Genomic DNA, 26,216 nt, shown 5'->3' on the forward strand with positions numbered 1-26,216 from the left:
GATACAGTGAAAAATAAGGGAAATATCAGTGGTGGTCCTGTGTAAGTATAAGACCCGATAATTATATGGAAGTTGCTATGGGGAATGTGTTGTTTGAGTCATCAGTCCATAGACTGGTTTGATGCAGCTCTCCATGCCACCCTATCCTGTGCTAACCTTTTCATTTCTACGTAACTATTGCATCCTACATCTGCTCTAATCTGTTTGTCATATTCATACCTTGGTCTACCCCTACCGTTCTTGCCACCTACACTTCCTTCAAAAACCAACCGAACAAGTCCTGGGTGTCTTAAGATGTGTCCTATCATTCTATCTCTTCTTCTCGTCAAATTTAGCCAAATCGCTCTCCTCTCACCAATTCGATTCAGTATCTCTTCATTCGTGATTCGATCTATCCATCTCACCTTCAGCATTCTTCTATAATACCACATTTCAAAAGCTTCTATTCTCTTTCTTTCTGAGCTAGTTATCGTCCATGTTTCACTTCCATACAATGCCACGCTCCACACAAAAGTCTTCAAAAACATCTTTCTAATTCCGATATCAATGTTTGAAGTGAGCAAATTTCTTTTCTTAAGAAAGCTCTTCCTTGCTTGTGCTAGTCTGCATTTTATGTCCTCCTTACTTCTGCCATCGTTGGTTATTTTACTACCCAAGTAACAATATTCATCTACTTCCTTTAAGACTTCATTTCCTAATCTAATATTTCCTACATCACCTGCCTTCGTTCGACTGCACTCCATTACTTTTGTTTTGGACTTATTTATTTTCATCTTGTACTCCTTACCTAAGACTTCATCCATACCATTCAGCAACTTCTCGAGATCTTCTGCAGTCTCAGATAAAATAACAATATCATCGGCAAATCTCAAGGTTTTGATTTCCTCTCCTTGGACTGTGATTCCCTTTCCAAATTTCTCTTTGATTTCCTTTACTGCCTGTTCTATGTAAACATTGAAAAGGAGAGGGGACAAACTGCAGCCTTGCCTCACTCCTTTCTGGATTGCTGCTTCTTTTTCAAAGCCCTCGATTCTTATCACTGCAGACTGATTTTTATACAGGTTGTAGATAATTCTTCGTTCTCGGTATCTGATCCCTATCATCTTCAGAATCATAAACAGCCTGGTCCAATCAACATTATCGAATGCCTTTTCTAGATCTACGAATGCCATGTACGTGGGCTTGTCCTTCTTGATTCGATCCTCTAAGATCAGACGTAAAGTCAGGATTGCTTCACGTGTTCCTACATTTCTTCTGAAGCCAAATTGATCTTCCCCCAACTCAGCTTCAACTTGTTTTTCCATTCTTCTGTAAATAATACGTGTTAAAATTTTGCAGGCATGAGATACTAAACTAATAGTGCGGTAGTTTTCACACCTGTCAGCACCGGCTTTCTTGGGAATAGGTATAACAACATTCTGCCGAAAATCGGATGGGACTTCTCCTGTCTCATACATCTTGCACACTAAATGAAATAACCTTACCATGCTGGTTTCTCCTAAGGCATCCAGTAATTCAGAGGGAATATTATCAATTCCAGGTGCCTTGTTCCTATTTAGGTCACTCACAGCTCTGTCAAATTCTGACCTCAAAATTGGGTCTCCCATTTCATCAGCATCAACAGCCTCTTCATGTTCCAGAACCAAATTATCTACATCGTTACCTTGATACAACTGTTGGATATGCTCCTGCCATCTTTCTGCTTTGTCTTCTTTCCCTAGAAGTGGCTTTCCATCTGAGCTCTTAATATTCATGCACCTAGATTTCCTTTCTCCAAAGGTTTCCTTGATTTTCCTGTATGCAGCATCTACCTTTCCCAGGACCATACAGCCTTCGACATCCTTGCACTTCTCCTTCAGCCATTCTTCCTTAGTTACCTTGCACTTTCTATACACTTGATTCTTTAATCGCCTGTATTCTTTTCTGCCCTCTTCATTTCTAGCATTCTTGTATTTTCGTCGTTCATCAATCAGGTCTAGTATCTCCTGAGTTATCCACTGATTCTTAGTTGATCTTTTCTTCCTTCCTAACATTTCTTCAGCAGCCCTACTGACTTCATTTTTCATGACTCTCCACTCTTCCTCTACTGTGTTTCTTTCGGCCTTTTCATTTAGTCCTTATGCAACATGTTCCTTGAAACGATCCATCACACTCTTTTCTTTCAACTTGTCTAGATCCCATCTTTTTGCATTTTTTCCTTTCTTCAATTTCTTCAACTTCAGATGGCATTTCATGACCAACAAGTTGTGGTCAGAGTCCACGTCTGCTCCTGGGAAAGTTTTGCAATCCAACACCTGGTTTCTGAATCTCTGCCTAATCATAATGAAGTCTATTTGATACCTTCCAGTGTCTCCAGGTCTCGTCCACGTATACAGCCGTCGTTTGTGGTGTTTGAACCAAGTATTGGCGAGGACTAAATTATGGTCAGTGCAGAATTCAACCAGCCGACTTCCTCTTTCGTTCCTTTGTCCCAATCCAAATTCTCCTACTGTGCTACCTTCTCTTCCTTGGCCTACCACTGCGTTCCAGTCTCCCATCACAATTAGATTCTCGTCACCTTTGACATATTGTATTAAATCTTCTATCTCCTCATATATTCTTTCAATTTCTGCATCATCCGCTGAACTAGTAGGCATATAGACCTGCACTATTGTGGTGGGCATTGGTTTGGTGTCTATCTTGGCGACAATAATTCTTTCACTATGCTGGTCGTAGTAGCTTATCCGCTGCCCTATTTTTTTATTCATTATTAAACCAACTCCTGCATTACCCCTGTTTGATTTCGTGTTGATAATTCGGTAGTCGCCTGACCAAAAATCCTGTTCTTCCTGCCAACGTACTTCACTTATACCAACTACATCTAACTTTAGCCTATCCATCTCCCTTTTCAGATTCTCTAACCTACCACAACGATTCAAACTCCTAACATTCCACGCTCCGACTCGCAGAATGTCAGTATCCATCTTCCTGATGATCGCCCCCTCTCGTGTAGTCCCCACCCGGAGATCCGAATGGGGGACTAGTTTACCTCCGGAATATTTTACCCGGGAGGAAGCCATCATCAGTACATCTTTCATACAGAGAGAGCTGCATGTCCTCGGGAGGTGGTTACGGCTGTAGTTTCCCGTTGCTTTCAGCCGTGTAGCAGTATCAACACAGCTAAGCCATGTTGAGTATTATTACAAGGCCGTATCAGTCAATCATCTAGACTGCCGCCCTTGCAACTACCGAAAGGCTGCTACCCCCCTTTCGATGAACCATTCGTTAGTCTGGTCTCTCAACAGATACCCATCCGATATGGTTGCACCTGCGGCTCGGCTATCTGCATCATTGGGACACGCAAGCCTCCCTACCGCGGCAAGGTCACATGGTTCGGAATATCAATGATTTAAATTGTTTGTGCATCTGTTTGTACTTTTTTAAATATTAAATTGATACTTGTTTCTTTATGTCTTCGCTGGCGAGACCTAGTGTTTACAGTGCACTATGTCTTCCGATATGGGCTAGAACAACTATGTTACTTTCATTGAACTGTCTGTCCGACTCGTTGGCTGAATTGTCAGCGTACTGGCCTTCGGTTCAGAGGATCTCGGGTTCGATTCCCGGCTGGGTCGGGGATTTTAACCTTCATTCGTTAATTCCAATGGCCCGGGGGCTGGGTGTTTGTGCTGTCCCCAACATCCCTGCAACTCACACACCACACATAACACTATCCTCCACCACAATAACACGCAGTTACCTACACATAGCAGATGCCGCCCACCCTCATCGGAGGGTCTGCCTCACAAGGGCTGCACTGGGCTAGAAATAGCCACACGAAATTATTATATTGAACTGTCTGTGTCTTATCCTTGGCTTTGACAATATGAAAGTGACTGAGGTATGAGCGATACTAGTAATATCATTCCTTATGCAGACAATCCCGCCTCTCTGGTGTAGTGGTTAGCTGCCACCCCCGGAGGCCCGGGTTCGATTTCCGGATCTGCCACGAAATTTGAAAAGTGGTACGAGGGCTGGAACGGAGTCCACTCAGCCTCGGGAGGTCAACTGAATAGAGGTGGGTTCGATTCCCACCTCAGCCATCCTGGAAGTAGTTTTCCGTGGTTTCCCACTTCTCCTCCAGGCGAATGCCGGGATGGTACCTAACTTAAGGCCACGGCCGCTTCCTTCCCTCTTCCTTGCCTATCCCTTCCAATCTTCCCATCCCTCCACAAGGCCCCTGTTCAGCATAGTAGGTGAGGTACTGGTCATACTCCCCAGTTGTATCCCCCGACCAAGAGTCTGAAGCTCCAGGACACTGCCCTTGAGGCGGTAGAGGTGGGATCCCTCGCTAAGTCAGCGGGAAAAACCGAACCTGGAGGGTAAACAGATGATGATGATGATGATGATGATGATGATGCAGACAAACCCGGTAATGAATGGTGTGTAAATGTAGCTCATAGGGTCGGTTGTTGCATGCATTTCAGTGGGCTTGGCAGACTGATATGTAATAGCAACTTCTGGCTCAGTGAGGAAAGCAGCGGGTAACTACCTCACTCATTATTTCTCTAGTACGCCTCTTCAGTGATGCCTAGGCCATCTATGACAGCTAATGGTGGATCTGTTGAGGATCCAGCCGGCCTTCGGGCTGAGGACTGAACATTCATACGTGCATTGGCCTACATGTTTTTATACTGGAATCTTGCGATCTGTATGAGAGGGAAGGCCTGAACACAAAGAGAACCAAACATGTTCTGCCAGGCACTAATCAAACAGAAAGGGTGAATTTTCGAAATTACTGATTGGATTTGCTCTCTGAGCTTCGAATTATCAGAGCAATCAAACTTCCTTACCGAGCGAGTTGGCCGTGCGGTTAGTGGCGCGCAGCTGTGACCTTGCATTCGGGAGATAGTGGGTTCGAACCCCACTGTCAGCAGCCCTGGAGTTGGTTTTCCGTGGTTTCCCATTTTCACACCAGGAAAATGCTGGGGCTGTACATTAATGGCCACTTCCTTCCCACTCCGAGCCCTTCCGTCCCATCGTCGCCGTAAGACCTATCTGTGTTGGTGCGACGTAAAGCAACTTGTAAAAAAAAAATCTCAGCTTTTCCTGCTTATTTCTGGGGTCGCTGGAGCTACCCAAACTCATTTTGGGTTTGACCAGGGGTTGAAGCCGTTCCTGACACCTTGTGATTATTGAGATAAAAAGCCCGACCCAGAATCATATGGGATTTGAACCTCATCCTTCCGGATCGGAAGCTAGCAGCTAAGCCACTGAGTCCCTCGCCCGGATTATTATAGTAGTCAGACTTGGAACAATACATTGCACTTCAGGTTGTCAAGAAGAAATGTAAGTGCCATATGATTTCAATTTCTGGGTTTATACAGTCTGTATCCACATCCGTATTTCGAGTTTGGAGACGGGTACTCTATCCGACATACCTATAGAAACGAAACTTCGAATCATGAAGATTTTAAACCAATATCCGGATAATTCAAAGTCACAGTTCTGTGCAAAATGCTCAATAAATCCAAACCAACCCCATCGCACAACAGCTCTGAAGGGCCATCCATGGCCGGAGAAAAACCTGTCGTGCCTCCACTTTGTCCAGCATAAATCTCACATGGAAACCCAGCGGTGAGAGGCCGGCGTGCTGCCATCTGAGCCTAGGAGGCAGGTATAAACCAGACAGTACAAAGTATATTTGATTATTATCGTGAATCATTAACAGCTAAAACTAAGAGAGAGACAGTTTTATTGAGGCCAGAGTTAAATTCAACCTGTCGGTTGGCTACTCATTTGGGGAATAAAGGCAACACAGAACTGGGAATTAAACCCGGTACAGGCAGACAGGAAAGTATAATGTTAATAAGTTGGTCAATGTGGGCACTGAATTAAGCAGGTACCGGGCGAGTTGGCCGTGCGCGTAGAGGCGCGTGGCTGTGAGCTTGCATCCGGGAGATAGTAGGTTCGAATCCCACTATCGGCAGCACTGAAGATGGTTTTCCGTGGTTTCCCATTTTCACACCAGGCAAATGCTGGGGCTGTACCTTAATTAAGGCCACGGCCGCTTCCTTCCAACTCCTAGGCCTTTCCTATCCCATCGTCGCCATAAGACCTATCTGTGTCGGTGCGACGTAAAGCCCCTAGCAAAAAAAAATTAAGCAGGTTTTCTTCTTTTAAGTACCGAGATTTAGTATCACGATCATAAGCCGGCTGCGATTGTCTCACCAGTAGTAATATTCTTGAAACTCTCTATTCCCTAAATATTCTAGACCAATCCTCCTCCCTTTTGTCACGATTGCGTAACTTCGCCGACGCTCACCCTCCACGTGACGGCGGGCCCACATGGACGCTAGCGCCGCCCCGTGACGTCACGGCGACAGGAGGCGGCACAATGACCTGGTTGCTAGGCGACGCCTGTGGAGGGGTGGGGAGGGCTATACAATGGCGGAACGCGGGAAGTCTTTAATAGCATTAAATTGATACCGAGGAACACAAATCTGAGAGTGAAGTGTAATACTGACACAGGTCCGGTTCGCCTAACTGGGTCAGCCTGTCCACACCGTCACGTAGGCTATCTCCGTAGCCACATACCGTGAAAGGTGTGGGAAGCCGAACAAGCGTGGTTCGATTCCAGGCTTGATCACTTGTGCCCGACAAACGTAAGTATGGCTTCACTACACACTCCTTCCAGGAGCAGTCGAGATTACAACCAGACTAGTACACGGGGAGCTCGCAGCCACAGTGTACCAAGTCCACTTTTTCATGTATTAATATAGCTGCTGTAAAATGTTCGCGGTCAAGGTATAATACGTCTGCCTCTCACCCGGAGGCCTTGTGTTCGATTCCAGGCCATATTAGTGATTTTTACCCTGCTCTGAGAATTTGTTCGAGTCCAGTCAGCTTACAGGAGAACATGAATAACTATATTTTTATTTTTTTACAAGATGCTTTACGTCGCACCGATACAGACACTGTAGGTCTTATGGCGACGATGGAAAAGGGCTAGGAGTGGAAAGAAAAGAGTCATAGCCTTAATTAAGGTACAGCCACAGCATTTGCTTGGTGTGAAAATGGGAACCACGGAAATAATAATAATAATAATAATAATAATAATAATAATAATAATAATAATAATAATACCGGGAGAGTTGACTGTGCGCAGCTGTGAGCTCGCATCCGGGAGATAGTGGGTTCGAACCCCACTGTCGGTAGCCCTGAAAATGGTTTTCCATTGTTTCCTATTTTTCACACAAGGCTAATTCTGTCCATTACAAGAAAGTGAATGCTGCCTTCAATGAAATGTGTTGCATCGTTTATGAATGCCAGAGACCAACTAACGTCGAAAAGCTATAGTGGTATAGCACTACCCTCTGTCCGACGGCAAGTATACTCGGAGACAAAACATGACGACCTCGCCTAGTAATACCACTATTCTCCAGCGGCAGGCCGGTGTCTATTAGCGGCTTATAGGATTTACTACTGTAGCCGGAGTTGCCAAATCCTCTACCTCATTAGCACCAAAAGAGCAAGAGAATAAATAAATAAATAAATAAATAAATAAATAAATAAATAAATAAATAAATAAATAAATAAATAAATAAATAAATAAATAAATAAATAAATAAATAAATAAATAAATAAATAAATAAATAAATAAATAAATAAATAAATAAATAAATAAATAAATAAATAAATAAGTCCGCCTCTGTGGTGTAGTGGTTAGTGTGATTAGCTGCCACCCCCGGAGGCCCGGGTTCGATTCCCGGCTCTGCCACGAAATTTGAAAAGTGGTATGAGGGCTGGAACGGGGTCCACTCAGCCTCGGGAGGTCAACTGAGTAGAGGTGGGTTCGATTCCCACCTCAGCCATCCTGGAAGTGGTTTTGCGTGGTTTCCCACTTCTCCTCCAGGCGAATGCCGGGATGGTACCTAACATAAGGCCACGGCCGCTTCCTTCCCTCTTCCTTGCCTATCCCTTCCAATCTTCCCATCCCTCCACAAGGCCCCTGTTCAGCATAGCAGGTGAGGCCGCCTGGGCGAGGTACTGGTCATTCTCCCCAGTTGTATCCCCGACCAAGAGTCTGAAGCTCCAGGACACTGCCCTTGAGGCGGTAGAGGTGGGATCCCTCGCTGTGTCCGAGGGAAAAGCCGACCCTGGAGGGTAAACAGATGATGATGATGAAATAAATAAATAAATAAATAAATAAATAAGTAAATAAATAAATAAATAAATAAATAAATAAATAAATAAATAAATAAATAACTCAGCAGAGCGCAGGATGTGATTGACAGCTCGCTTCCCAGAAGTGAGGTCATAATGTTTTGTCCCCATGTATAGCAAGTGAAACTGAGACTGAAACGAAAGATGGACGAACACTGCCGGACTGGAATAAGCCAACATAGGGGACTCCGGACTCATCCATCACAACCACGGCCAGTATGGAGAACTCTTATTAGGATAAGTTCTGCTATGGCAAGAACTAGGGAATGGGGCTATCCACAAAATGATATCCGTGACTGCGGTGATCTTCAAGATCTGAAGCATCTGTAGCATGACCCAAATCGCCCTGTGGAAACTCAGCGTGAAGATTTTGACGCAGTCAGTGACAAGTGTGCTGCATGCTGGACATTTGAGGAGAGCCGCATACGATCAACAACATCACCACTCTGTCTGTACATGACTTTGTCACAGTACCTGTAGGTGTTATGTTGTTCTAACTCACCTGCTGCCGCTCTACACATGTCAGATTACAACCAGATGTCTAAAGCCAACACGCGTGGACGAACTATCCAAAGGAGCTCGATTGTCAATGAGAAGAGAAGCCACAGGTGATGTGGAGCCCGAGATACGCGCTACCCACTGCGCGAGTGTCTCTTACCAAGAAGACTTCGATCAAGAAGGAGACCACAAATTTCATCCTCTTTAACGACGCCCACATCGACAAAATGATCCGTGAGATGCTGACCCGGCGCCTTGTCAAGAACGGGAAACCAGCTGAGAAACTAATTACCACCTGGTAGTGACCGAGTATGGAACACCTGGCTAGATCTGAATGACATTCGGTTCAGCGTAACCAGGAAGGACCAAGGATCACCTGTTCAACTGGTGAAGAACAGACTGCTTTAAGCGCTCATCTTCCTTCACCATGGATCAATTAATCTGTGCAAAGCTAGATGTGATTGACGGAGCCAAACCTTTGGGCTGAATATCAGCGAACAAAATATTGTTTCCTTTTTATTTTTCTTGATATACGTCGGAACGACAGACAGGTTTTATGACGACGATCAGTCCATTATTCTCCTTGGTAACCTATCCTGCTCTACTCACCTCACATGACCCCACCACCGAACCCGTTTTTTTTAGTGTACAGCTTCATCCAACTAGTTCATTACAAACCGAGCCTTAATCTTCACATTCCGAGTACTTTCCTGCCACTGTTCCCACCTATTTGAATTCGTAACCATTTTCGCTATTTTCATGTCCGTTACTTCCAATTCAAGAATAATCTATTTTGTGTCTATCCAGCCTTCACTCCCGTACAGAAAAGTCGGTCTGAAAACTGATCGATATAAAGACAGTTTTGTACGGAGCGGATTTGTTTTTTAGAGAATACTCTTGATGGCAAGCCAACGGCCGTAGCCGTGTTGAAACACCGGATCCCATGAGATCTCCGAAGTTAAGCAACATTGGGCGTGGTCAGGAGTTGGATGGGTTGCCACGCGCTGTTGGTTGGGGGTAAGGGAATGGAGGAGCGGAAAGGAACTGGCCACCCTACTGCACGTAAACTCCGGCTCAGGAACACCTCTGCGGAGGTTCAGACCTGCCTTCGGGCAGAATAACCCTTACCTACCTTGATTGCAACTGCGAGCTCAAGGGATTATCTTTGCTGCATCTTGATTCTATCTCACTATACTACCATCCGGGAGAATACACATCCTAAATACTTGAAATGGCCTACCTGTTCCAGTTTTGTATACCAATCTTATTTTTCTTCGCTACTGTCACCACTAAAGTCCGGATTTTATAGGCAGTACTACGTTAGAATGCAAACTTATTGACGCGGGTAAACAATATAATAACCGTGTTTGGCACCGTCACTAAAAGTGCTCACAGTCTAGGTAAAACCAAGGACAAATTGTCCCCACTTTTACACCTTGGGGTATACGAAATTCTCTGTACTTGCTGCAAGGTATATATTGGCCAAACATGCCGGGCCATTGGTATCAAGGAACATGAACGAAATACACTGACTGACAGAGCAAATGCAACACCAAGAAGGAGTGGTTCGAAAGGGATGAAAGTTGGGGAAAAAACAGAGACGGCACGGACGAATAATTGATGTTTATTTCAAACCGATATGCAGGTTACACAATGCGCACGGCATCGACTCAGTAGGATGTAGGACCACCGCGAGCGGCGATGCACGCAGAAACACGTCGAGGTACAGAGTCAATAAGAGTGCGGATGGTGTCCTGAGGGATGGTTCTCCATTCTCTGTCAACCATTTGCCACAGTTGGTCGTCCGTACGAGGTTGGGGCAGAGTTTGCAAACGGCGTCCAATGAGATCCCACACGTGTTCGATTGGTGAGAGATCCGGAGAGTACGCTGGCCACGGAAGCATCTGTACACCTCGTAGAGCCTGTTGGGAGATGCGAGCAGTGTGTGGGCGGGCATTATCCTGCTGAAACAGAGCACTGGGAAGCCCCTGAAGGTACGGGAGTGCCACCGGCCGCAGCACATGCTGCACGTAGCGGTGAGCATTTCACGTGCCTTGAATACGCACTAGAGGTGACGTGGAATCATACGCAATAGCGCCCCAAACCATGATGCCGCGTTGTCTAGCGGTAGGGCGCTCCACAGTTACTGCCGGATTTGACCTTTCTCCACGGCGACGCCACACTCGTCTGCGGTGACTATCACTGACAGAACAGAAGCGTGACTCATCGGAGAACACGACGTTCCGCCATTCCCTCATCCAAGTCGCTCTAGCCCGGCACCATGCCAGGCGTGCACGTCTATGCTGTGGAGTCAATGGTAGTCTTCTGAGCGGACACCGGGAGTGCAGGCCTCCTTCAACCAATCGACGGGAAATTGTTCTGGTCGATATTGGAACAGCCAGGGTGTCTTGCACATGCTGAAGAATGGCGGTTGACGGGGCGTGCGGGGCTGCCACCGCTTGGCGGCGGATGCGCCGATCCTCGCGTGCTGATGTCACTCGGGCTGCGCCTGGACCCCTCGCACGTGCCACATGTCCCTGCGCCAACCATCTTCGCCACAGGCGCTGCACCGTGGACACATCCCTATGGGTATCGGCTGCGATTTGACGAAGCGACCAACCTGCCTTCTCAGCCTGATCACCATACCCCTCGTAAAGTCGTCTGTCTGCTGGAAATGCCTCCGTTGACGGCGGCCTGGCATTCTTAGCTATACACGTGTCCTGTGGCACACGACAACACGTTCTACAATGACTGTCGGCTGAGAAATCACGGTACGAAGTGGGCCATTCGCCAACGCCGTGTCCCATTTATCGTTCGCTACGTGCGCAGCACAGCGGCGCATTTCACATCATGAGCATACCTCAGTGACGTCAGTCTACCCTGCAATTGGCATAAAGTTCTGACCACTCCTTCTTGGTGTTGCATTTGCTCTGTCAGTCAGTGTATTTGTCTCAATCAGCCAGACAAACCAGCAATAACTGAGAACGCCTTATCGTCGGGTCATGATGTGTTCCAAGATGCTCGAGCTCTTACCCACACTAGACACTACAGGTCCAGGATTAAACGGGAAACTATGGAAATACATAGAAATTCTAACAACTTCAATAGGGACACTGACTATCACTTAAGTAATGCGTACTTGCCAGTCATTCAGGATGTACGTAGGTAGTTCCCTTCCCTGTCCCATAACTATTATTATTTCGTTTCGGTGTTTTCCAAATTCGTACGTTCCTCATCACCAGATGTTTCATTCCAGGCTTGTGTGTCAGTGTCATACTTACGTGTGTGTACACCTGTTACGTTATGTTACTCCATCTCAGACCAACTTTGATGGTTGCGTCAGCTCCCGCTTCGAATGCTAGCGCTGTACCGCGTACGGTGATCCATCTGGTGACGAATGAACGTACCACTTCCACTTCTGTTATTAATGTCTAAATTCAAACCTCATTCTTGCAGAAATCTTCCTCGTGAACAGTCGAGATTTTCTTCAGAAGACGCAAAGTTCTCTGCGAAACGTAAGGAATGTTACCTTATTTTCTTGACATAAGCCCAAAAGCCTACATCATGTCTATAAGTATAGTCTACCCTAAACAATGGTTATGTTTTGAGTCTTGTACTCAAGAAAATTACAAAATTATAAAAATACATCCAGGGCAGACTAAGGCCAAATAAACACGGCTGGGACAAACATCTGTTATAAACAGAACAATTAAGAGCAGTATAACAGTTATAAATAGAATATTGAGTATTATTGTTTTCATTGTTATTGCTGCTATTAATTTTAATGTAATTTATTGTTAACTATATCTGGAAATTTTTTCAAGGTTCCAATACCGTAGATGGATTGTTCTCTCCTCAGCTGCTGGAGTTCCGTAACAGTAGGCTGAGAGCATCATTCATTCATTCATTCATTCATTCATTCATTCATTCATTCATTCATTCATTCATTCATTCATTCATTCATTCATTCATTCATTCATTCATTCATTCATCAATAATGAATAGTCTCTTCCCTGTTGTTGGTTACCCGTGACTGGGAGATAAGTTTTCCATCCTTTTATTCATTCATAATGTCCGCGTAATTGGAGGATAACTCTATTACAGACTTGTGTCAATATTACTTCCTGATATTTCCAGGCTTGTCCGGAGTCAGGGTATCGTCCTGTGCTGTACGTTGTTATTCGAAAGTTGTACTTCACCGATCTATGAACAACCTTTTGAACCAGCCTCTATATCACGGAGTTCTGTCGTACCTTACATAATGTAATCTGCGCCCTAGGGCGGATACCTAAATATTTCAGTGTGCAAGCACCGAGACAGTAAGTGAGAAATGAGCCAACCACCAGCTGATTAGTATATCCTGGAGAGCATCGAACCGTAGACCACCTGCCAGCTCCTCTCCTGGCGGAAATGACAGAAGCAGCTGGATAGAAGTTGTACGGATTCAATCAGCACAGCGCTTCCTTCGAGTGCTGGGGAGCTGGACTACTGGAAACTGCCTACAAGGTGTTTACAACAAGTGCGGTTAACCACAGATACTAGGGCATCCTGTAGGAAGGTAAGTGATCTGCACAATACACTGGAGCTGTAGGAGTTCCACAGAGACTGACGAATATCAGAGGTACTGCTCCTCGGCTGAATGGTCAAAAGTTTGGGGTTATTGCACGGATCATTAGGAGTTCCACAGAACTTTGGGGTTACTATAGAGATCACTAGGAGTTCCACAGAATTTTGGGGTTACTACAGAGATCACTATGAGTTCCACTGAACTTTGGGGTTACTACAGAGATCACTAGGAGTTCCACTGAACTTTGGGGTTACTACAGAGATCATTAGGAGTTCCACAGAACTTTGGGGTTACTACAGAGATCACTAGGAATTCCACTAAACTTTAGGGTTACTACAGGGAACACAAGAAGTTCCATATACATTCTGGGTTACTACAGGGACCACTAGGAGCTCCATAGAATTGTGCGTTACTACAGAGATCACTAGGAGTTCCACTGAACTTTGAGGTTACTACAGAGATCACTAGGAATTCCACTGAACTTTAGGGTTACTACAGGGAACACAAGAAGTTCCATATACATTCTGGGTTACTACAGGGACCACTAGGAGCTCCATAGAATTGTGCGTTACTACAGAGATCACTAGGAGTTCCACTGAACTTTGAGGTTACTACAGAGATCACTAGGAGTTCCACAAAAATTTGAGGTTACTACAGGGAACACAAGAAGTTCCATATACATTCTGGGTTACTACGAGTTCCACTGAACTTTGAGGTTACTACAGAGATAACTAGGAGTTCCACAAAACTTTCAGGTTACTACAGGGATCACTAGCAATTCCACAGAACTTTTGGGGTGACTACAGAGATTACTAGGAATTCCATTGAACTTTGGGGTTATAACAAAGAGCACTAGGAGTTCCACAGAACTTTGGGGTTACTACAGGGTTCACTGGGAGTTCAATTGAAATTTAGGGTTACTACAGAGATCACTATGAGTTCCACTGAACTTTGGGGTTACTACAGAAAACACTAGGAGTTCCACTGAACTTTGGGGTTACTACAGAAAACACTAGGAGTTCCTCTGAACTTTGGGGTTACTACAGAAAACACTAGGAGTTCCACTGAACATTGGGGTTACTACAGAAAACACTAGGAGTTCCACAGAACGTTGGGGTTACTACAGAAAACACTAGGAGTTCCACAGAACGTTGGGGTTACTACAGAAAACACTAGGAGTTCCACAGAACGTTGGGGTTACTACAGAAAACACTAGGAGTTCCACAAAACGTTGGGGTTACTATAGAAAACACTAGGAGTTCCACAGAACGTTGGGGTTACTACAGAAAACACTAGGAGTTCCACAGAACTTGGGGGGTTACTACAGAAAACACTAGGAGTTCCTCTGAACTTTGGGGTTACTACAGAGGACACTGGGAGTTCCATATAATTTTTAGGTTACTACAGAGATCACTAGGAGTTCCACAGAACCGTGAGTTACTGCAGGGACACTATATTAGACCACTTGAAAAGTATTCTTAAATTCAAACCGTCATTATTGCAGAAGTCTTCCACGTGGACAGACGAGATTTTCTTCTGAAGACGTGGAGGAAAGTTCTCTCCGAACCGTCAAGTATTTCACCTTGTTTTCCTGACAGCACAAAAGCTGTATTATTATGTTTTAAAACCGTACTAGCAGTTTCCTGCTGGCTCCACCCGCAATGAAGAAAGTATGGTGTTGTTCGTTACTATCCTCTCGGATGTACTTGCAGAGTTTCGAGTTAATGAAATAAAGCACAGATCTGCTGTGGTAATCGACTGTAATATTATGTCAACAATACACTTGAAAATACATCACACAAAGAAATACCGAGCTCGATAGCTGCAGTCGCTTAAGTGCGGCCAGTATCCAGTATTCGGGAGATAGTAGGTTCGAACCCCACTATCGGCAGCCCTGAAGATGGTTTTCCGTGGTTTCCCCATTTTCACACCAGGCGAATGCTGGGGCTGTACCTTAATTAAGGCCACGGCCGCTTCCTTCCCACTCCTAGCCCTTTCCTGTCCCATCGTCGCCATAAGACCTATCTGTGTCGGTGCGACGTAAATCAACTAGCAACAACAACACAAAGAAATTGAATTAAACGTTCCTTGGAACAACACTACGCGCCGAACTGTTAAAAAGTCCTTCAAAGATCTTCGTCATGGAGACAAATGTACTCATAACTTTTCTCGGAATATACCAATTTAAGTAGTTATTACCTGAAAAGAAATCGCTTGATCCTCTGAGATTTTTTAGAGCAAATTGAACTACGTACCTCAATTAAAACGGAAGATATGATTGCTTCAATGAGAAAAAAATGTTGAAGAAATGAGATGTCAAATTGAATGTGCACTCATAACTTTCTTCGGAATCAACCAATTTGAATAGTTAAGAGCTGAAATGAAAGAGCTTGATCCACTAAGTGTTTTTAGGCCGAAATGAACTCGGTACCTCAACTAGAACCAAAGATATGATAGCTTCAAAGAGACAAACAAATTGAAAAAATAAAATAATTTGAGGAAGGCGGAAGTTAAGTGATTTATAGTACCTGATGAAAAATCTGTGCATAAATACCTTTCAGTTAAAAATAAGATGAAGGAAATCGATCGGATAGAATGGCCGGACTGACTGACTTTAGTTTTCATAAAAAAAATAATATATAGATTCTACTGAAGACGGTTTCATGAAAAATGTTTAGAAATGCATTTATTTTATTTGTCTATTTGCTGCGGATTCTATATTCGCAAAGAATAGTTTTTCCTTGTCGTTGAATTGGTGGTAAACAAGCACTATTGTGTGCTATGTAATGACAGTCGGATACATAACGAATGACAAATTCTAACTGTATGAGGTTGATTACCCGAAGATAACCTCTACTTTGCTATAGTGAATTATCATTTAACCCCTTGGGAGCCATACAAAATTGTCCACGTGTACAGCTTTCCATTTCTTATCTATAATATTTTTGTTGACTAGCTTCTGAATGACATGCAAATAAGTCGTATTCAATTTCAAGACGATGGAGACAGTGAATTGGAGTCACCTTCCATTTGATCACTATAACTACTGGGTCTTTGAAAATAAGTCATCCATTTTGAAATCTTCTGGGCTTTAAGAAAGACAGAATAATGGTAAAGATATAATAAAATCACATATAACTCCGCTAGAGGTCAACACTGACGACGCTTTAACATTCCCAGGTCCAGTAAAAAGTACACTGTGCTTTGTGTGTGTTCCTTCGACAAAACGAAGTGGCGTTTGGCTTTTAGTGCCGGGAGTGTCCCAGGACATGTTTGGCTCGCCAGGTGCAGGTCTTTTTTATTTGACGTCCGCAGGTGACCTGCGCGTCGTGATGAAGATGAAATGATGATGAAAACAACACATACAACCCCCCACCACCACCACCACCCGTGCCAACGGAATTAACCTATGATAGTTAAAATTCCCGTCCCTGTCAGAAAACGAACCCTGGACCCCTGTGATCAAAAGCCAGCACGCTAACCACTTAACCATGGAGCCGGACGTCCCTCGATCCAATGGATGCTTACGAGTCCAGAGAAGAATCAACAGTTCAAGAGTAGTGTCCTTGGCAGAAAACGAGAGCATCGGGAGATATCGCCGTAATATTTGTCGCAGAAGAACTTACGACTTACTACTCTACAGTTGGCCTCCCAGGTTACCTGATATTATTCCTTTGTAAATTAACTAAACATCACACACGTCATTGTACTTTTAGAAAAATCAGGGAGATTGTTCCTTTTGAAAACGTAGCTACTAGATTTTAAGTGTACAAGGGGAAATCACGCGTATATTAAGGACGACAGTAGTCTATAAGTAAGCGATGTTTAAAGCGAGAAAGAGCTGAAATGGATCGCCCTGGAGACTTCGATATGAATTTCCTATTATACGATTTGGTCATCAGTCTTGCTTTTTTTTTTTACGTCGCACCGACACATATATGTCTTGTGGCGACGATGGGATAGGCCTAGGAATTGGAAGGAAGCGGCCGTGGCCTTAATTAAGGTACAGCCTCGGCATTTGTCTGGTGTGAAAATGGAAAACGACGGAAAACCATCTTCAGGGTTGCCGACAGTGGGGCTCGAACCCACTATCTCCCGATTACTGGATACAGGCCGCACATAAGCGACTGCAGCTATCGAGCTCGGTCTTGCTCTTTTAGTGAGGGTAAAAACTTATACTAGTGTTCTTGAGGTGTCGTCGCAGTGAGATGGTAATTAGAAATAAAGTGATCGTGATTACATGTAGTCGATAGAGGAATTTTCTTAAAATCGAAAATTAGAGAAAGAAGGAAATAATCTACAGATGGGATCACTCCTATCTCTGACATCCATTGATCGTAAAATGTATGAAAAGCACTAAAAATTATGTTTCAAACACGCTTCAAAGTATTTCTGATGACTTCCTTGGCGAGTTATGTTTTAGTGTATCTTTTAAAATATTGTAATTCTTTTTCTACTTCTCGTTTTTGCACTCAGTTGTAAAAAATAATAATTTATTTCACGCTGTGATTTGACATCGATAAATAAATAAATAAATAAATAAATAAATAAATAAATAAATAAATAAATAAATAAATAAATAGGGTCCCAGGAATCAACCTGGGAAGAGTCCTTGTGACTCTGGGCAAATGGTAGTGAAATGCGTCGTTGCCAAACTTCTGCAACAATAATATATTAGGTTCAGCAAGAGAACCCAACTAGCCTCTTTCACTACAACTCCAGCACGTAACCTACACGAGGTGCCCCATGTTAAGCTGAGCAACCAGCGGGAAGCTGGGTCAGTGAACCGATCTGTGCTGGGGGCTTCAAGGCTTACAACCTTGATAGTTAAACACCACGTTAACTTCGGGTAACCCCCACTAAACTTTTTCGTAACTCTGGAAACATGGAGCAAACGACTAATTGGAAATCTACGCCAGGTGGTAACAAATCCACCCCCACTCACAGTGGGACAGCAGGCCATCGGATTCTGGGGAGCCTGCATCTACATGTAAGAGGAAGAAACACATCGACTATCTGGCAACAATAAACATTAATTCCCTCCTACAAACGGGAAAACTGAAACATACAATGGACGTCCTAACAAAACACAACATCCTTATAACGGCTTTACAGGAGACAAGATTTACAGACGAAGAACCTTTTGAGTCACAAGGCTTCAGAATCTACAAGGGACAGCCAGGTCAGAGAGTGATGAAGAATATGCCTCACCTGGGTACAGGCTTCACAGTCAACAACAAAATGATCAACTCTATTATCTCCTTCTCATCACCAAATGGAGAACGTCCACTATAGCCTTCAGAAGTCTCAACAAAGCCTACATGATTGTTAACTTCCATGCACCTACCAATGATACTTTTGGGAAGAACTGGAAGAGACAATCGATAAGATTCTAGAACATCACATGATCATCTTGATGGGCGACTTTAACGCGCAGATTGGTAAGGAGCGCAGGTTTAAGAACATAGTCGGAGAATACCCGGCCCACAAGAGAACCAATTGTAATGGTGAGAGGCTGATTAATCTGTGTAAAAATCACAACCTTGTTCTTAAATCTACAGCATTCAGACACCTCCCCCGAAAAGCCAAGACCTGGAGATGTCCCAATCCCTTGTTAGGAGAGTACCAGTTAGATCACGCTGCCATCAGCAGAAGGCATAGCAAGGAAATAATGAACGTCAAGGTATTGAGAGGTGCCAATATTGATTCAGACCACTACCTACTTTGGTCAAAGCAAATTTCATTCCACTCATGAAGTGCAGAGCTAACAATTACACCAGGTCCAGAATCCCGAAATTTAATCCATCCCAGTTGAAAGAGAACAACAACTTTACTAAGGTGCTAAACAATAATCAGAATAAAACGGATTGGCCTAAACTACAGAAGGCACTGATAAATGCAGCAACAGAAACCATCCTTGCAACCAGAAGGAGTAAACACCCATGATGGACACCAACATGTGATAAGGCAATAGAGGACAGAAGACAGGCATGGGTGAAATGGAACTGCAACAAAAACACGGAAAATCATACAGCCTTCCTAACAGTAGAAAGAACACGGCCAAGACCATTAGAAATGCTAAGAGGCAATATAACAACGACGTCATAGATCAGGCAGAGAAAGGCTTTCAAAGGAACAACACCAGTAACTTGTACAACACTCTAAAATCTCAGACAAACGCTTACTCAGCCCCTACACTCCACCTTCGAGGACCAGACGGAGAACTGAAAATGAACAATGAAGATTGTACTACAGCCCTTGCAAAATATTTTGATGGCCTCCTCAATGCATAAGAACCAGAGGAAAAACTACGATTTCAACCTAAGAATGTTATTAACCCTGACTCCCTTCCTCCTATCAAAGAAGAAATCAAACAGATCATCTCTGAACTGAAATCTATCAGAGCAGCAGGCGAAGGTGGCATCATTGCAGAATTATGGAAACATGCAGATGAAGAGTCATTTGACAGTATCCACAGAATCATAACTGACATCTGGACAACAGAATCACTACCAGGGGATTGGACTTCAGCTATCATCCACCCGCTGCACAAGAAAGGAGACAAGTTAGACCCTAACAACTATAGAGGGGTCTCTCTCCTATCAGTGACTTACAAAATCTTCTCCAAATCATTGCTTAAAAGAGTGGAGGCACAATAAGATTCCTGCATAGGAGAGTACCAAGCTGGATTTAGAAAGTCAAGATCATGCACAGAGCAGATTCTGAACCTCAAAACTATCTTTATCTACAAAAACCTCAGCACCTCACCCTATGTAGCAATTTTCGTTGACTTCCAGAAGGCTTACAACTCGGTAGACAGACAGTCCCTCTTTGAGACGTTGACTAAAATGGGACTGGATAAGAAGACTTTGAATCTTGTGAAGGCTATTCTAACGAGCACCAAGTCCAAAGTCAAATTCAGAGGGGTATTATCAAAAAGCTTCGAGATCAAAACAGGTGTTAGACAAGGAGATGGTTTGTCCCCTATCGTGTTTAACTGTCTGCTGGAGAAGGTCATTCGGGAATGGACGAACACACTAGTTGACAACTCTGGATTAAAAATCGGCTACAAAAAAGACAAGTTAACAGTTACTTGCTTAGCCTTCGCAGATGACCTCACACTCTTAGATTCAAGTATGGAAGGAGCTACGTACCAGCTATCCTCCCTAGATTGCATAGCAGCGAAAATAGGGCTAAAGATCGCTGTCAATAAAACAGAATTTCTAACCAACATCAGAGAAGCACCCAACTTCATTTCTTTGGGGGACAAAATAATACACAAGGCCAAATATCTTGAAGAATGGAACCCCAAATGTTAATGAGGACCTTGCAATGAAGAGTAGATGCACCAAATAAGAAAGAGTTTAACATCTTTGGAAGAACATATACAAGTCGAAATCCTTCTCCTTAGACACTACAACACCGTAGTAAGACCATCTGTACTGTACGCCTCAGAATGCCTAAACATGACACGGAAAGGACAACTCAGAAAACTGGAACAGAAAGAGCGAAAGATCCTCAGAAGGATTATGGATCCCATTAAAGAAGGAGATGGCTACAGAATCAGGCACAACAAGGAACTGTACAGTAAAATAGAGAGCATTACAACAGCTATAAGGAAGAGAAGACTAATGTTCTATGGTCACGTAGTTAGGATGGACATCCAGAGACTCACTTCAAGGATCTTCAACACTGTATCTAGAGGGAAAGCAACAAATGCCAAATGGACGAATTTAGTGCGGAAAGACCTACAATACCTAAACATAGATCACATTGACATTTACAATCGAGATAAGTTCAGAAAGTTAGTCGAGACATCTGACTCTCTCCAGTCACCAACAACTAAATCATTGCGTCAAGGAGTAGGAGTGAAATGGACTCAAGAAAGAAAAGACATCCATAGCGCTAGAATGAAGGAATACTGGGCTAAGAGGAAGAAAAGAGCTCACCAGAGTTAAGAACCACGTGGTCCATCGTAGGCCTAAACGAAGAAGAATAAATAAATAAATAAATAAATAAATAAATAAATAAATAAATAAATAAATAAATAAATAAATAAATAAATAAATTCCTCTCTGTATTGAGTCTTTTTCCTTGCTATTTTGAAGTAAATTTTAGTTTTTTTTAATAAGTTTACAGGTCACTTGGCATTTCTTGAGTCATCAAAATCCAGGTCCTGCTGATGACCAGTATCCTTCATTCGTAGAATTAATCAACAGAAACAGTAATTCTATACATCCCGTGACTTCCAAACAATTTGTGAATGTGCTACTGTGCACATTGTAGGCCGTAAAGAAGAAAAGCTTTCTATCCCTCACCCCTCCCGTTTCTGCCGTGACGTGCTGACAAGCGTGTTGGCTCAACCCCTCCCCTCCACCTCATTGCCCCACTCCTTATCGGCGCCCGTCCTAAGTCTATAAGCTGGGGCTGATTGCACGCCAGATAAACTCATTCCAATACGTAGCTCGCCTTTAGCCAATTACAAGACTAACAGTCCACACAACATTGTCTCAACACTATCAACGCCAGGAAATTTCAACTTGTAAATTTGCCAGAATTAGACAGGCTATGAGCAGGGTAATCACGTTCGCACGTCACAAAAAACAAGGCCGGATTATACGCTGCAGGGCTGTCTTCTATTTTCCGGTCTTACAGCGCCTCTAATTTTATCACCCTAGAGCAGTGGTATTTAATTTTTGGTTGGCGTACCCCTAAAATCCAATTGAGGGGAAACTTGACATCTACAAAATAATAAATTTTCAAGAGATTTTTGTTTAATTAACTCACAAACGAAACAGTATTTTCGCAGGTAATATCGGTTTAAAGAAAAAGATATAAATGAAATAGATAGAGTATATTTTACGTATTTTTATAACTAATGCCCGCTATTCACGGTAACATGTTTCGTAAAAATTGTTGTACAACTAATTTTATAAAAATATGACGAAAACAGGTTGAGTTGTTCGCGGAAGAATTATTTTATAAAATTCGTGGAAGAATCAGGATGGCCATCGATGAACTAAATTCTGAACCAAGATGTGTATGTGCTGCCAAGAATTGAGTTCGAAGCCCATTTATCTTCGCCTTCACATCAGCCTGGTTTGTGTTTGGCCGAACTTGTGATACAAATTCGGCGATTGAGTTTTCTGGTTCCCTTCTTGCATTTCTGTTGTGATACATTGGAGCTTGAACCTCATACAAAATACTAACAACTTGCTTAGTCCACCCGGATCCTACCATTTTAGAAGTGTTTGTTCATGTTTACAAATGAGCTTCGCAATCTTGTCATGCCGTAGCGCCGGCATCAACGTCATGACAGCTTCGCTGATTGGTTCATTTCTCAAAATTAATTTTACGGAATAGAACATGGCCTATTTTTTTTAGATGTTTTACCAAAGGTTTTATAAAACTTGAATTTGACCGCAAGGAACAGAAATTGTGTAAAATTAAATTATTGTACAAACAATTTGGACAATATTACCGTGAGCAACAGGCATAATATTGTCTCTAAGTTAACACTGAAAATAACAAATTTTTACAAAAGTCAATATCTACGCATTTCTATTATCCGTTTCTAAATTTCTTAATCAAGATTTTCAAGGAAAACCTACTATCCTTAGATATTCAAAGCATATTATGCACGGAAAAATTATCAGTTTTGCAGTGAAACGAAGAATAATAAATCTCAGGCATTTATATGCCTTTGTTTAGATGTATAACTGATTAATTGTCCAAAAATATTGTCAATAATAAAGTCTTAAAAATAACAGGGCACTTTATTTGATAAGCACAATATTATCAACTAATATGGAGTTTTTTCACCAGAATAGACGCTGCTTTATCTTCAGCATTCTTCTGACAATGACGGCACACGTCTTCATAATATGTCAACTTTCATGTGCAGTGTAGATATTCACTTTTGTAAAAACCCGTTGCCAGTAAATGTTAAGTTTTGTGAAAACTCGGTAACTTCATCCAACTTTTACGTCACCATATGTTAAGTTCGGCTGAATTTCGACTACACCAATAAATTCAGCTTGTGCTAAAACATAATAAGGATACACCAATATCACAAAATTTATAATTTTGTACAGTAGATGTAAAGTTTTGCGAAACCTGCCCTAAATTGTTTTCCTTCGTCGTACCCCCGAAGTACGAGTATATTGCACTTTTACAAGAAATAACAAATGATTGTTGCTGGATGCCAAATAATATAAACAATCATGATCATCATGATCATCATGATCATCATGATCATCATGATCATCATCATCATCATCATTATCTTCTTCTTATTATTCTTCTTCTTCTTCTTTAGCAGCTTATCCCGCTTGCTCAGGGTCCCTGGTCGCACTGATGCATGAAATAGTTGTGGTGGTGATCATTATTTTAAGAGGAAGTACAACTAGGAACACTAATCAGAGAGGAAGAAAATGGAAGGGAATCGACGCTTCGAAAAAGGAAGGTATCGGCCAAAGAAAGACAAGGGCCACGAAGGGCGTGAAAATGAAAGACTCCCTAGGCCTCGATATCTAATACCGTCGGGGTCGGAAAAGAACAAGAGTTGACCAAGGGAGGTCGGATAGCGTAGATGAAGTGAGGAGCCTGGCACAAGTAAGTGGCAGCAATGCTAGGACTCAGCCAAGGGCCCCGTGTTCGCTAACCCACGCTCCCTAGTTCAGAGGCCCTGGGGCCCTTTTTAGTCGCCTCTTACGACAGGCAGGGGATAACGTCCGTGTTATTCTACCGTCTCCACTCAAATGATCCTATTAGCCTTGGATCATTCCTTAGAACGCTGTTTATAATGTTTAAAAGTCTGCGAACATCTAAGCCAAGCCAAATACAGTTGTCTCCACAATCCGCTCGCACTACCGCAGTTCAGCTTCTCCAGCGAGCTCCATTTCCTTGCCGGCGCGAAAGAGAGCTACCCCTGCGAAATTTAAGGTCGCTTGGTTGACGCATGCACTTGAAGCTTCCTTGTCCTGGGAGCGGGGCGGAGCTGTGGGCCGACCCCCGACAGCAATTTACGGCGACAGGCCAGCTTGCTTAGGTAAGGCATGTTTGTTTTAATACTTGACACTTGAAGTGTTCAGGCCACAGACTAGAGACTACAAGAAAAATATCAACATGTTAACAGTATAGCCACTTGAACATCGTCTTGCTAATAAAAATAGAGCCAGTTTATGAAATCAATTGTAATATAGAAGAATATATTTTATTTTTGGATTTCGACATGTATAAAGATGTTTTAAGCAATTCATTGATGGCATGTGTAGAGCATGTTTTCTGATAGCCGCAGACAAATATTTAGGTTGCCCAGCATGAACACAGAGTTTGTATTTGGTTGTCTGCGATGGTGGTCTATAGTGAATTTTTGTAGTGTTCCTCTTGGATTATAGGTGAAGGTTTCGCGAGTTCTGTGGCATTCTTCATTAATATAACGTGTGTTATACGTCGTGACAAATATTTTCCCTCGTTCGTCGTTGATGCACGTGCACTCAGTATGCGAGTGAAACTATAAAACTTCAACGACGGTAAAATACCAGTTAAATTTTGCTGATTCAGTTTAGGTTAGGCTTTTTAAGTTAAAAGCAAATATTTGGTCCCAGTGCATTTTTGTGAAAACCATGACTGTACTATCACGAAGCATCACCGGGTGAAACTGTAAGTACATTGTTTAAAATCTGCTCTAGATTAAGTTATGATGGTGTCGTCACTGCCGTGAATATCAATTTGGAAATATGTATGAGTGTGTGGTTGAAAATATTTTTAAAGAGTTTTCTCGGGTAGACCTTTCCACGAAAAATGCAGCCTCATAAAATGGTAATGTTGACTTTAGAGAGTGTAGTGAGGCTACGATTGCTTATATTTAAAAAACATTTTTGCAGCTGGGGTAAAGAATGTGTTCACCGCACGCAACTGGTTAGACTGAATCAAAACAAGATACTGAAAATGAGCAGGCTCAACTGTTTTCTAAACTGCCCACTGGAAACAATTCCAAGCTATGATAAATTTGCGTACTCCTTGAGACAACCCCGTAGTAGTACGCGTATCACACTTTGAATACCACTGCTCTAGAGGACGTACCGGTACGCGTTGTTGATGAGCCGGTAGTTGGCAATATCGCTGAATTCTGTTTGACCTTTGAAGAAAACTGAATTTTTAGGATACGTGCTGCGCTTACTTTTGTGATAGAATTGGCATAATCCCCCTTCCCATGGCATAAAATCAGAGGTTTCACAATCATGGAAGTGTATTAGTCGTGTCATGACCGTGGCTGTTCATGAGAGAGAATTCTCGTGCTCCAGTGGGACTATATCCTCCCTAAAGTGGCGGCGTGGGCGGGGAGATCCCCTAGAGAGACAAGCACCCGTTATTGTTCACACTGGGGATGGCAACATTCGGGAGCACGGCTTAGGAAAAAAAAAGAAGTCTTTATCAGACAAAGATTCGAATAGTCCTAGATAGGAGACCGATGTACAGCCTGTTCTCGTTATAGTAGACTAATGCGTATGGATAGAAAGACGCATGCCTCTTTCAAATATGTCCTATTAGCCTTGGATCAAACACTAGTTGCCTCACCAGTTAATTGGCTAACATAGATGCCTTCGGTTCACAAGGTCCCAGATCCAAGGGCGGGGGATTTTGGCAGCGTGTGCAGTAGTTAAATTCCTCTCTCATTTACATACAAAATACCTCACTGCCTACCACCACAGAAAGATGGATTTAGTGTCAAGAAGGGCATTACCGACAGACAGGTTGTGCACTTCGATTCATGGAGCTCTCAGCTTGCATTCGGGAGATAGTGTGTGCGAACCCCACTGTCGGCAGCCCTCAGATGGTTTTCCGTGATTTCTCATTTTCACATCAGGCAACCAAACCTATGGACGATTCCTTCCAACTCCTAGCTCTTTCCTGTCTCATCGTCGTCATAAGACCAAACTGT

The sequence above is a fragment of the Anabrus simplex genome, chromosome 11 (assembly GCF_040414725.1).
Source record: "Anabrus simplex isolate iqAnaSimp1 chromosome 11, ASM4041472v1, whole genome shotgun sequence".
In the NCBI taxonomy this organism is placed as follows: Eukaryota; Metazoa; Arthropoda; class Insecta; order Orthoptera; family Tettigoniidae; genus Anabrus; species Anabrus simplex.